Here is a 13,904-nt window from a genome sequence, read left to right on the forward strand (position 1 = left end):
GGATGTGATGTGAAGCCTAAACTAGCTGTGACATATTTGCCTGTGGCCAGCCTTCAGTCAGCCGTCGACACACTAAGTCGCTCTGTCACTGCCGTATTTCAACAATGACGGCATGAGCAGTGTGTTCTCAACACAGATCATAGGGTTTGTCATGACAAGTGTAGAAGGGCCTTTATGTTGTTTGTGTCTGTAGGTGTGTACGGGTGTGTAAGGGAGGGTGTGTGTGTGTGTGTGTGTGTGTGTGTGTGTGTGTGTGTGTACAGTAAATCCCCAAAACTCATGTGAGCTTGTGACCCTCAGTAATACATTTCCTTTGGCAGAGCAGTTCTGGATTTCCCTCCCAGCTTTCGTAGAGAGAAAAGTGTAGGGCAGCATTTTCCAAATTGAAGTCAATAACAATCGGCCATTTATCTACAAACACCCTGACGGTGAGGGCATCTAAATGCGCTTGTGTGCACAAGCATACACACGCGCATGAGCGCACACACATCCAAGTTTTCTTTCCAGAAGCTGAATAAATGATTTACAGCCAACAATAATCTAAAAATGAAACTCATTATCTTAATCTTAACTCATTCAAAAATTGCCTATTCTCTGAAAGACTCCTATTGGATAATGGCTTGTTTGTATCAGGCTCCCAGGACTGTTTCTTAGGGTTTTTTCCAGGAAAAAAAGAGGATTTAACAATATAGAAACTAATTACTCCTCTTCACTCCTAAATTCCACAGACTATAGGAACTACAGCAGTACAAGGGCACATTATGCAAACATAATCAATCAGCCTTCATCCATCTTTGTACTACATACATCCTGAAGATGTTGAGTCATCACAATGGAGCTTGCTCTCTTTACTGTAGGTTATATAAGGCAGTTTATGATTCAGCTGGTTCAGGTCATCTGAGTAATGGTGGATATATGAAGACATAATGTCTTCGTGCAGGACAAAACACGATGACATCACATTTATGATCTATTGGCTTTGACATCGTCAGTGGTTTGCAACTATATTTTTAATGTGTTTGTTTTAATCAGACTGGACAACTAAATAAAAAGCTCTACAACCTAATTTAGCTAAAATGAAGAATCAGATGATTTACTTTCTCTTCAGTGTTCAATTCATGACATATCAAGAATGAATGAACAAATTAATAAACGATGTAAATTCCACTGTTTTAGTTTGATATATTATTATTTTTAATTTAAACTACTTTGTTGTTGTGGTCACTTTGCTGGATTTGTATTTTATTTTCTATTTAGATTTGACTGATGTACATATTGTGATACAGAGTTTGTGTTGATAAGACAGGGTGATTTTATTGTCTTGGTTTTTAAAACAAAGGTAATTTTGTGTATTTAAATACCAAAACACAATGAGCCCCATTGTGGAGACCTGTATCTGACATGTTTATAAATGTTTCTGCGCTAACAGAAAAAAGCTAAGGAAATGAAAAAAGAGTAACTAAAAAAAGAAATACAGCCAGGACATTGCATTTCTCCTTGTATCCTTAAACTGTATATTGTTGATCTGATGTTGTCGTCTTGCACAAGCTATTTATAAGATGTAGAGTTTGGTGTTTCGAAACATATTGTGCAAGGTCCCATATCACAATTAGCATCATACTGCAGTGAAAGAGATTATGATCAAATAACATACAGACTCAGTATATGTGTCATCTTACCTCCCTGCAGCAGTCTGGTGTTTTCTTTATGCACCATTTAAAATTTTGTGCGCTGTTCACCTCATTTCATCATGACATTAAAATGACTCCAAACATGTGAGTGTAAGTGTTTACCTGCCGCTTTCCCTGGAGGCTGTCAACTCAATTTCTGCATGATGTTCATCTCAATGAGTAGCAACACGGCTCCCGTGCCACGGAAAGCTGAGGAAACCAAAAGAAACAAACAAACATGCAAATGAAAAATGTGGAAAACCTCACCTTAAAATAAACCATACACAAAAATCTTTCAATTGAGATTTAAACTGATCCATGTTGTTTACATTCTTACAAAACTATCATGTTAAAAAACCCTTTCTCACTATACTGCATTTGTCAGTGTGAATACACCACTCTGACAAAATGACTATTGACTGTGTGACTATTGTGTGGCTTTGCACTGCATGTTTCTGCATGTTTCTGCAGAGTGCAGCTACTTTTGTTGTGTAATTTCTCCATCAGCCCCTTTATTATGGATGCACTCTGCACTCTGATCTATATTCAGGACCTAACCCTGCCCTTTGTGCTGGGGAGTACGCGCTCGTGAGGCAGGGTAATTTGATATCCATTGATTGAGTCAAGAGCCAATCTGAAATTGAGGAATTGTAGTTATTGCTATTGATTTTAAAAACTAGGCTGTTACAGTTCATTCAGAGCGGCTCTAGTCAATACAGAAAGTGAAGTGTTCCCTTCACTGTGAAAAGCACAGCGCCTGATCCCATGGTGTTGTGTGTTATTGTGAAATATGCTGTTGTGCAGTTATAACTCTGCTATTGTTGATACAGCGTGTTCTGCAAAAAAAAAAACATTGATGACAATACTCACAACAATAAAACATGAAGACTAACTAAAATCACTGTGTACGGAGTGAGCTATTATGTGTAATAACAATGGATGTGGTATGTGAGTAATTGTTACTCCCTCTGCATGCAAACTTCATAGAGCAGCACATATTCAGTTTCAGCCCTTTCACTAACCTCACAAAGCCTGTTAATTTAGTTTAGCCTGTGGAGACCTTCACTCAAAGTTTCTACTGATCCATATTTAACTAGTTATTGGTTTCAGTCTCCTTCAGGAGGCGGCATTCAATAAAGTTTTCACAGTGGAAATATAGACTATAGGTACCTTATGAAATTATAAAGCATTTACCACAACCACAATTTGACATTAGGTGGTAATTTTCATAGTGATGTTACTTTTTTGAGTGCCCAGCAGTCTCCGTAAACTACGTCTGCATCTTATATGCCTGCCTGGTCCGGGAGAGAGGGCTGTGGCAGTGTGAGCCTGAGGCAAAAACCATCGGTCCATCAGTGAGGTGGACGTCTGAATCCATGCTTGAGAGGTTTGAGCCAGTATTGACTTGGATTTCAATACTTTTCATAACAGTGCAGAAAGCATTTGACAGGGTAAGACAGGTTGGGAGGAGAAACAAACAGCAGAGGCAAGAATAAAATATATGGTGAGCATGTGTTTGTAATAATTTGGATTAATCTCTTTATCAAATCTAAGGTGAAGATTGTTGATATTTTAGCAGCTTGGTTTATAGTAATACATATGAGTTGACCTTAACATTCTTAGCTTGTAACCATTAATTGTTGATCAGGACTCAAACCTGTACATGAAACTACCTATAGTAACAAAACTTAGATACAGATTTAGGAATAGCAGTGTTCTAATCCAAATATCAACATGCTTGTCATTCTTTCATTGCAGGACACAACTCTGGACAGGTCATAACACCAGGGATGATTTTCTCCTCCATATTTACAGTTTCCAGATAAACTATTCTTCATGGCATAATGGCATTCTTTATTTTGCTTGTCCACCTCGGTTATTGACCAATGAAGCATGATGACATCACTTCTGGTTGAAGATAAAGTTGAACCAGTCTCATTGGAGGAGCCCTGGTGCCAGCCCTCCCACTCTTGTCACACAGATGGCAGTTATGCCAGCATGACTTTGCAGTTGGTTTCAATATGAACAAAACACTGTCATCCATGAGAATAAAAAAACAGATCTAACACAGAAAACAAAGACGTGGAGCTGAGGTTGTAATTTCCAGGAGAATTATAGAAACCTATAGTTCGAATAATATGTCTTGTTTTAATGCAATGTTTAAATAGTCAATTAGGAAATCCTGAAAAAAAGCACTGTTTCAAGAATATAATGCAATAATTATAGCTTTAGAAACCACAAAGTCCATAATAATGTCTCATCCATTATCCTGATGATTACCACGACACAAATAAAGATTACCAAATGTAACACTGGATGATGTCAGGATGATAATAATCTTGAGGATGTGTGTCAGTCGTTGTATTCGTGGTAACATGATGATTTATACAAAGTTTCAAATCACTGCTGCTGTGTGCACCACTGTGACATATTTTCTGACATATTAATTTTGATGCTCTCACTTGAAAATCATATGCATGAGTAATGTGAATACGGTCATTGTTGGCCCCTCTGCATGGAGCAATGCAGAGCCTGTGTATGCGCAGTGAGAAGCAATCTTTTCTGAGGAGATGAAGCGTGGCTATTGCAGCTCTAAGTGGGAATGAACGGAGGGCTAATTTGATGGGAGCCACTTTTCTCCCCACCACATTTAAAACCACATTACTCTAACATCCACTATGAATACCCAACAGGTCCTTTGGAGACGAGTGAGCTGCATAGGTCACACACTGTGCAAATGTATAGAGTGTGTATGCAGCAAACACATAATATGGAAATGACTGGCGTGTGTAAATGTGCCATGGCATTCTGGTCACTTAACCATGAACAATTCTCAGCCTTCCAAAGGTTATGGCACACACAGTCTGTCTTTCTCTATCCCTCCCTGTTATTTCTCTTCTCTCTCTCTCATGCATGGACACGCACACACAAACGCACACACGCACAGCCACAGACACCTGTCACAGAGGCCCATTAGCACCCCTGCTGACGGTCTGTTTGGCTTTTAGATTCACAAACAAAAGACCCCCCGTTAGGACAGGGACTGGCACTGTCTCTCGCTGCCTCCCCTCCTTTCCCGTTAACGCCAAGTCGAACAGCGCTCAAAAAAACGCTACTGCACCACAAATACAGTCTGAGGTGAAACTACGCACATGCACACACACACACACACAGCAGCCTTGCGTGGGGTAAACTTCACGGGTTTAGAGCAGGTTGAACTTCTCTGAATTTTCTTCTAGCGCACAGACCATGTGGTGATCGATTCCACAGTATTAGGTTTGGCAGAGGTGTGGATGGACAAATGGCGTCCTTGCACATTTGTGTTTCTCCCGGTGCATGCTGAAAAATGTATGCTTGTGTATGTGTTTGTCTGTGTGGGTCTGCTGTGTGAGATCTATTGTGTAGGTGTATTTGGAGAAGGAAAATATCAATACGTTACAAGACTGTTGTTTTTTTCCTCACTGCTGTTATCTTTGCTTTCCCACCTCCATTACACCCCCATCAGCCTTGCATGGATTAAATCAGCAATAAAGACTTCTATCCATGTCTCTGACAAAGACATGAGACACATTAACAGCACATGCACAATGAGCAGTCTCTATCCAGAGGCGGATTTTACAGCATCTGCATTACATTATATAGTTTACATTGTGCATCTTTAGGTGTGCATGTTTGTGTTCTCACGCATGCATCCATGTGTTTGTGTATGTAAAAAGAAGTGAGATGTAGCAGGAAAGACAATGGGAATGTGTTAGTCACAGCACCTTGGGCAGTGCACATTCACATGCCCGGCAAATGATTAGAAATGGTTTTTATTGACACTGTAAATGCATTTTACACAGGCAATAGGCTGCCAAGGGGATAAGACTCATGCTATCAAAGCCACGTGTGGCAGGCCTCCCACAACGCAGGACCGTGTGCGAGCGCCAGTGCGCTTGTGTTAAGAGTGTTTTTCATAGCTTTTCTTTTAATTACCCCCCTTGTGAATTAGCTGAGGAATAAGAGACTGGCTATGCAATGTTAAGTATCGCTGGCTGGGAATTATCTGTTTAGTCTGTTCTGTTTGATCTTCAGGAATAAGTCATTAGTTTGCATGCAATCTTCTCCCTCTCCATCCCTCCCTTTTACTCCTCCCCTGTGTGGTGTCTTTATTTAGGCAGCTTCTTTGGAGCAGGGTGACTCAAACTGTCCAGTTACATAACAAAATGCTATATTGTGCTAAGGAAGAAGGCGCATGAGAGTGTTTGGTGAGGACATGGTTAAGAAAGAAAGTGAAAATGTATGTTTTATATATATATCTTATTTTGATTTGAATATTATAACATTTAATTTAGGGTCAGTGGGAAATGAAGGGGTTCATTGGTCAGTACATTCTACATGGTCAGCATAGGCTAATCAGCATAGGTGTGTGTGTGTGTGTGTGTGTGTGTGTGTGTGTGTGTGTGTGTGTGTGTGTGTGTGTGTGTGTGTGTGTGTGTGTGTGTCGGGGTCCATGTATTTCTAAATGTATTACCTAAATCTTGTCACATTAAGGAAACTTATCATCCATATGGGAACAAAAGGCCCCATAACATAAATCATTCAATTTTAAGGACATGTTTGAAAGTTGGTTTTCAAGATTTTAAACTTAAATGTCCAATAGAGCAGGCTTAAATGGAAATCTTTTGTTGGTGTATGGCAGAGATAAGAATACAATACAGTACATGAAGAGACACAATTACCTGCAAGGATATGAATCATCTCCTATTGTGAATTAGGTTAATATTAGGCAAGCAGAGGTCATGGTAAGAGTCAGCATCTACAAAACAAAAAGTATGTTTATTGACGCCCTATGACAATGTGTCTGTGTCTGTGTGCGTGAGAGTGTGTTGCTCAGACAGGGTGCAGATAAGAAGACTGTTAACACTGGATGAAGAGCAGCCATTAGATGGTAATTGGCTGACCAGATGCTCTTCTCCCTGCATACAAATTACAGTCTTTAACTTCACCATGCCTCTGGCTCAGTCCCTGCCCTTACTGGTCAGTGTATGTACAATTGGAGCCTTCACTCACAAGACAAAGCATCATCGTTTAAACACACTGTTTCCATCTTCCTCGAGCATTAGCATCTTCACACTGAAAAAAACTTGTTGAACTGTGACAGTGACGTTTGGTGAAAATGATTGGATTGCGTCGTGTTATAACGGAATGTTTCGGTTAAAAAACAAAACATTTAAAGTCAAAGTCTGTCTCTCTCTCTCTCTCTCTCTCTCTCTCTCTCTCTCTCTCTCTCTCTCTCTCTCTCTCTCTCTCTCTCTCTCAGTCTTGGTGTTTCAGGGTTACTCAGAGCACTTTCTGACTCTTTTTCAGACAGGGTGCCAAACTGTGTCAATGCCAAAAGAAGCATTAGCGGACCCTGCGCAGTCTCCCCCCTGCAACACACACCCACCCACACACACATCCACAACCAAATGGATATTAATAAACCTTGCTCCATCTAGCATCTACTCTTCTACCAGTCCCACTACTTCTCCTTCTCCATCCCCTCTAATCCCTTCCTATCTTACACTCCATCCTGCTGTTAGCTTTCTGTCTACAATCTTCTGTGCATTTAAGTGTCAATAACTCTTGCTTGCAACACACACACACACACACACACACACACACACACACACACACACACACGGGAAGTTGTTGCAGTGTCAGGCTTTCCATGGAGGCTAGTATTGTTATATAGTAGACTCTGTGGGTTTAGTAAAATCCTCATTAGGACTCGGTGTAGGTGTGAGCATCCCTGCTGGTGTCTCACAACAAAATACTTACCTAAGCAGAATGCTCGCACAAACACACACAGCTGCACACGCACTAAACAAAGACGAGGGGCAGACACCGATACGAGGCAGGAAACATTTACGTCTATGTATAGGCGCACTCACACATAATGTATGTTGATCATTTTAATGTATGCCGCCCGCCCGCAAACACACACTGACTAACAAACATTAAGAGTTAGTGCTGTTGTGTGCTGACATTTTAATGGAGGATGACGTCTTCCCCTAATTAACGTCAGTCAGGATGGCAAAGCATCCAAAAATAACTCTTTGAACAAGGCCTCGTACACTGCGGCGCCATCACCCTGATAAACCAATTATAAGATTCTGAGACTATCCAAATATTCAGCATCATTTTTAATCTGACAGCTGTTTGACCTGCATGGATGGCACCGACGAAAGCATTTGTGAGGATTTATTTTTCTTTTAATTTTTAGAATCTGTCAAATTTGTCATTCTTGTTTAAAAAGAAAAAGTAATCCTTTACAATGTTGCACAGTTGCCATTTACAAACCACAGAATTTGCTGGTTTTAGATTATGTGCTATTTGAAGCTGTGCAGTATGTTACTGGCACCAACCAGTGACCATCTTCCATCGCAATTTGTACAATTAGTAAGTTGAAACAGAAGGCAGTGGACTGAGAGGTGAGGCCTGAGCCAAGTGACATTAGGTTCATCATCTTAGTCAATTAGAGATCAGACGTGTTCAGAACGACTCCACTCAGATTAACAGCAGGCCCGTCTTTGGCAGCAGAGGAGTAGACTCAATAGGTGTGGATCATTAGCTTAAAAAGATCTGCAAAGAGTTACAATATTCAAGGACCACGTCACAAAAAATGTTCCTGACAATGTAGTTCAACATGATGAATAGGCAAAATGTTGAAGTATTTGACATATTCCATATATAATGATTTCCAAAGTGTCTGTTTCCAGTTTTTTCTGCCCTGCTCAGCAGGCTATTGTGCCACTGAGTACCCTGCTGCCTCTGATGTGTGTGAAAGCTCCAGCCATTTAAAAGTGCTGGTTAACAACTCAATTCAGTGCCAGTTATTTAATCAATTTCAGACTATTTTAAAATAGAAAAACATTCAGATTATTGTGAAGTTATCATTTTAAGATAAATATGTTTTTGTTGTATGTTTTCTTTTTGTCTGTTGAATTATTTATCTGTAAAGGTCAACTTGATATAAAATGAAATTTCCCTTTCATTTGATATCTTTTCCTCTCAATTCACACGTTCAACATTTTGCTTTATTAGTAATTCTGTCTGTTCAACGTGTTGGTTCACATCAATTTGAAACAAATTCATCTTGCCTTTTTCAAAATCCTGTCAGGGATTAAAGCAGCAGTGGGCTCTTAAAGTCAACACAGACTCTGCAGAACTACTGTGGGAACCTTTCCAAAAACACAGGATCCAGCCTGCAGCAGGGAACTATTAGCTCCTGTGTAAAACAGGTCTACACACTTCACTATGCAAACAGAGGAGCTGTAGAAAAATTCATGTCAATACGCAAACTCTTGTAAAACTGAATGGGCATATTTTTTGACGAATGTCTGACAGCATCTACCTGATAAGAACTAATAGCTCCACATGAGAACCGACATCCGGCAGAGTGCTGTGTCTCTGTCTATTCTGGAGAATAGCTGCAGATGTTTAGTTCGATTTAACAAATTAAACGTTTACTGTATATTCACGAGTGAAACATATGTAAGGCAGATTGCTTTTCATGAGTGATTGTGAGTGAGTAGCTGTGCAGGCCAGGAGTAATGGAAGGCAAAGAAATGGCAAGCATGTGCGAATGCAGGCTAAAGAATTAGCATGCACTTAACTTGTGTGAGCCCTTTCCTCTGGATCCCTCTTGCACTTTTACACACATATACACTTACACTTGAAGGACTGCTCATTTGGCTAACAGACCTCATTAAACGGGTGAATGGACCATCGACTCCTTGGTGAAGGAATTAAAGAAATCTCCCTTTTCTTCTCTTGGGTCCAGCATGTGTGACATGATGTCCTGAAGTTATTTACCTGCCCACCGTAGCATGACAGCTAATTTCATCTGCAGCCTCAAGACCTTGCACATAACAGCTAAAATGTCTGGAGCTAAAGTAGGTGAACAGACGGATATTTGCAGAAATTCTTCTGGGATTTTGGAGAGTAAACACTTTTTAATTTTGCACGCGGACAGTGAGCTTACTAATATTAAGTGTTACTGCAAGGAGATTATAAATAATAATGACATGAATAAATCATTTCTTTTTTTATTTTACTATACATCACTTATTTGTGAATTGTTCCACATAATGCTATTGTAACTGGCTATTTAAAAATGATAATTTATATACAGTATGAGTGAATAAGGCAATTTTATTTCTGTTCTTAAATAGTTCTTGTCTCATAAAAAGTACTGTTAAATTATAAGATGTCGGTTAGTATGGTAGTACCAATAATATTTTACTCATACACATCGTCTGTGACCTCATGTCACTTTTAAGTTGCTCAACAGAATCATTCCAAAGATCCACACTCACCATCACTGAGTATACTTGATCTGAGCTGTTTTGGGGAAATACAAATTATGTCTAATGAGAACACTGCAAGGCACAATTTGCTCTATAGTAGATAAGTGTGAATTAAATGTTATACTAACTACAAATGAGAAAAGAAGTGATGGTGAGGGGTAGTAAAGTACGATTTATGGCATCAGAGAGGAAACTATGATGAAGGCAACTGAGGGCATCATTTTTAAAGGCGTATCCCTGAGTGCTGAAAGCTGAAGAGCGGGTCATCCCAGGATACGCTGATTGACAGGCTTGTTTACAGCAATGGAGACAAGTTCAAGGATTATGCGCTTGTACTTTTGGCTATAAAGTTGCTCCCAAAATTGGCTCCGGTCAGAGGAGAAGTGAGCAGGTTCGATCAAGCTCAGAATGTAAAACATTGATGGGTGTAGATGAGAGCACCGTTCATCAAAAGATAATGTTATGTTATGTATATTACATGAGAATATAACTAGTGCTCAGAAATGTCCACTGCAGTAGGCTAACCAATAAAATGAATTTGGCGTTATATTTATAAATGCAGTAGGATAAAGAGGATAATATACCCAATACTTTATTTCTGAACCTTATTTCTATCAGATTTTGTTGATAGAGAAATAAATGCTGTTTGTTCTCACCTGTCCTCTCACACCCAAAAAAAAATTAAATATCAGTGACCAGTGAAAAATGCTGAAATCTGGAACAGCACATACATCTGCCAAGGCCAAACATTCCCCTAATGAAACTAAGTGTAAATCTTACATCCTTATTTTTTATGGATCTGCAGCAAGTTGCCCATTATAGATGCCAGTCCTCTAAATATGCCTATTTGTTTAGATCCCTTGTTTATTCCCCTTGGAATGGGGGAAATGTCAAAAAACACAATGTTATGGAAAGTGAAAGAAGATTCCGGGCTCAGCGTCTTCATCCAGATCTGCACCAAAATGTAATGGATTCCTTCTTGGCCCGTGTCCTATCCTTCTACCAAGTTTTGTGGAAATCAGTTTGGTGGTGGTGCAACATGGAAGGCTCTGTGGCAGAGGTCCTGTATATGAAGATATAAAGGACTCATTATGCGCTATTAAAAAGACAATGACTATAGGTGATTATAGACTGATGATAACATAACTTTGAATATTATATTCCATTTCTGCAGATAGACCCCCAACAGACTGGTCCTTTCATCTTTTAGCACTACCCATTAAAATGCAATGCATTTTCAGTATCAGTGTGTAGTGCCACCTCAGATCATGCAACAGCTAAAAAAATAATAATTCTAAATTATTCATCAACCTGTAGCCTCAAAATACACCTTGAAAAAAGTAGTAAAAATGTCGCCACCATCCACCACACTCAAACAAACAAATGTAGGAGGCTGTTTGAAGTGCTGATGTGAGTTTTTCTGGCCTTTACATCATTTTCAGAGCCCCTTCCCACCAAAGTAGCGTCTGGTACATACACACATACATCAAGACCTGAACCACACATGTGCACACACGTGATACAGTATGCTAATTTCACCTCATATCTCAAAACACCAGTTAGGATATTATTCATATTGGCCATTTATGTCGGATGACAGTGTTACCTTTATTTATTCTAATTGTGAGGCAATCAGGGGTTCCAGATGTGTCCAGAAGACTGCAGGCCTGTTATGAAATCTGTGGCCACAGTCATGGAGACTTAAATTATCATGACAACACTAATTAACATGATGACAACCAGTTAAATCACCACCACAGCTGGGCTCTGGTCAACATGGTAACACATCACAGCCAAGTGTTCTTGACATCCTTTCCAGTACATTGGCCATAGTGTCCAACACAAATACTACAAATACAAATATCGCACACACGCACAGCTTGCACTGCACTCATACAAACACAACATGCACTGTAGACACACTCAGTTACAGGCCTTGGGAGGTATGTACGTGTAACTGGGTTTTGGAACAGCTTAAAGCCATTTCTCATACTTTGTGACCTCCCAGCTGCAGGCCATTGGAGGAAAAAAAACTATCAAACAAATGAAGCTTGGAATGGCAAAAGTGTGCCTGTGGATTTGACTGTGTGTATATCACAGCTGCACACGTGACCATCAAATGCGTTTGAGGGAAAAATATGTCCGGTTAGATTGGGTTAGTTCTCACTGTCCCTCCCCTAGTCATTCTCTCAGCTTCCCTCCTTCATTGAGAAATCTCCAAGACTTTTGAGGTCACTTTTGGTCAATACCACCCCTCACCTCTCCTCCCTCCCTCCTTCTCTCTCTCTCTCCCTTCTACTTCTGCTCATATATTGTATCCCTCAACCTTCCGCCCTGAAGCCCCCATCTCCAATAAAGATGTCAGACAATGGTTTCACACTGATCAAATGAGACAGTATGTCAGTTGCATCACAGGCCACAGGGAACAATGGGACCAAGTGAAACTGTGTGTGTGTGTTGCATAGGCATATACAATTGTAAGGGTCCAGATGTGTGTGTCTGTCTGTGTAACATGACGTCAGTGTATGGCCTTAAAGAGCAGGCCAGGAAAAAGAGAAAGCAAAGGAAGGATTTGGTGGGAGAAGAATGACATGCACATCAAGCAGAATGAAAACTGTCCATGCCACAGAGAAACTGTTTATATATATATATATATATATATATATGATTCACACACTGTCTCTCTGGTGATGTGATATTCTGTATCCTTCCTCCAAAATATAGATTCTAGTTTTATATAAACTTGAAGAGAATCTAGTCTAGCAGAGGGTTCTTGTCTTTTTATCTTTTTTTCTTAGACCGCATGTGCTGGATGACAAACTACTGCTGATGTGGTCCTGCAAAGTCCACGGATATGTATTGTATTCATAACCAACAAAAATACATATAAAAAGAAACACTATGTTTAACTTTTTGCTTCCAATTGTTAAATTAAATCCAAATGTATGCAACCACCCTGTCACAACACATTCAGTTTTAACGACACCAGTCCAATGTTACGCCTCCTGTAGTTAATCTTTTAAAAGGTGGGAGATGCACTTTTGGTGTTGGGAACTAAATTAAACCTCTGTTCCCAGGATGTTGGTGGATCTCAATGCAGAATTTCCACCTCTGTTTTACATAATGTCTATTAACTTTTTATACAATGATGTTTTAAAAAAACATTTTGCCCCCCTCAGAAGATTTCAAGCTAATGCAGGGACTTGTACTAAAAACATCCAAGTAGTTTTCAAGTTTTTATTGCATTGTGTGAATACAGCTTTATCAGGGCTTGCAGATAGAAAGGTCCAAATACTACAGGAAAGAGTGGTAAGAACTAAAGTCCTTTATACAATCTCATAGCCCATCAACAATAGTTTATATACATCATTTTGGTAGGTGTTTTAGATCCAGATGACATTTAGGTTAATCTCTATTTACAACTGCCTGCATAGGAATGGAGGTACAGGAAATAGCAGATGCTAGATGCATTTAGGTCAATGTGATTTGCCTTTGTTGCTCTCCTCATGCATGGAGCCTGCTTAAACGTGACCTGTCAAAGTGGAAACACAAACTAGGCGGCTTCCGGACCCCAAATCAGGTTTGGAATTCATAAAACGTGAAAACTTACTTCGCTAAAAAATCTTCAAACCCTGGAAAGACAACAAACTATAAAAAGCAATCTGTTGCTGGGTGTTAAATTTAGTGCTGAGAGAATAAATATGGACAGAGATGAAATTAGGATGCAGAGGAAAATATATAAAGTTTTCTGTTGTTTTGTAAAATACTTAGAGATTAAAAAAGAAGGAATATTTAAACTGTCAGGGGAACAGTATCATTATATGTAATCATATTTCATATTTCAATTAATCTAATCTTTTTTGACAATTTTTGCAAGTGAGGCTGAATATTATCTATTTAT

At 39.5% G+C, this 13,904-nt stretch overlaps 1 long non-coding RNA gene across 4 annotated transcripts in view; it reads right to left on the minus strand.

Annotated features, from left to right (window-relative positions):
- Window positions 1–13,904, minus strand: part of LOC109624368 (uncharacterized) — a 67,101-nt gene that overhangs the window by 3,297 nt on the left and 49,900 nt on the right. For all 4 annotated transcript variants that reach the window (XR_011243421.1, XR_011243422.1, XR_011243423.1 and 1 more), the window contains exon 3: window positions 1,794–1,880. This is a non-coding gene — a long non-coding RNA (uncharacterized lncRNA). The remainder of the gene's footprint in view (window positions 1–1,793; window positions 1,881–13,904) is intronic.

Source organism: Paralichthys olivaceus, chromosome 7 (assembly GCF_024713975.1).
Source record: "Paralichthys olivaceus isolate ysfri-2021 chromosome 7, ASM2471397v2, whole genome shotgun sequence".
NCBI classification, from domain to species: Eukaryota; Metazoa; Chordata; class Actinopteri; order Pleuronectiformes; family Paralichthyidae; genus Paralichthys; species Paralichthys olivaceus.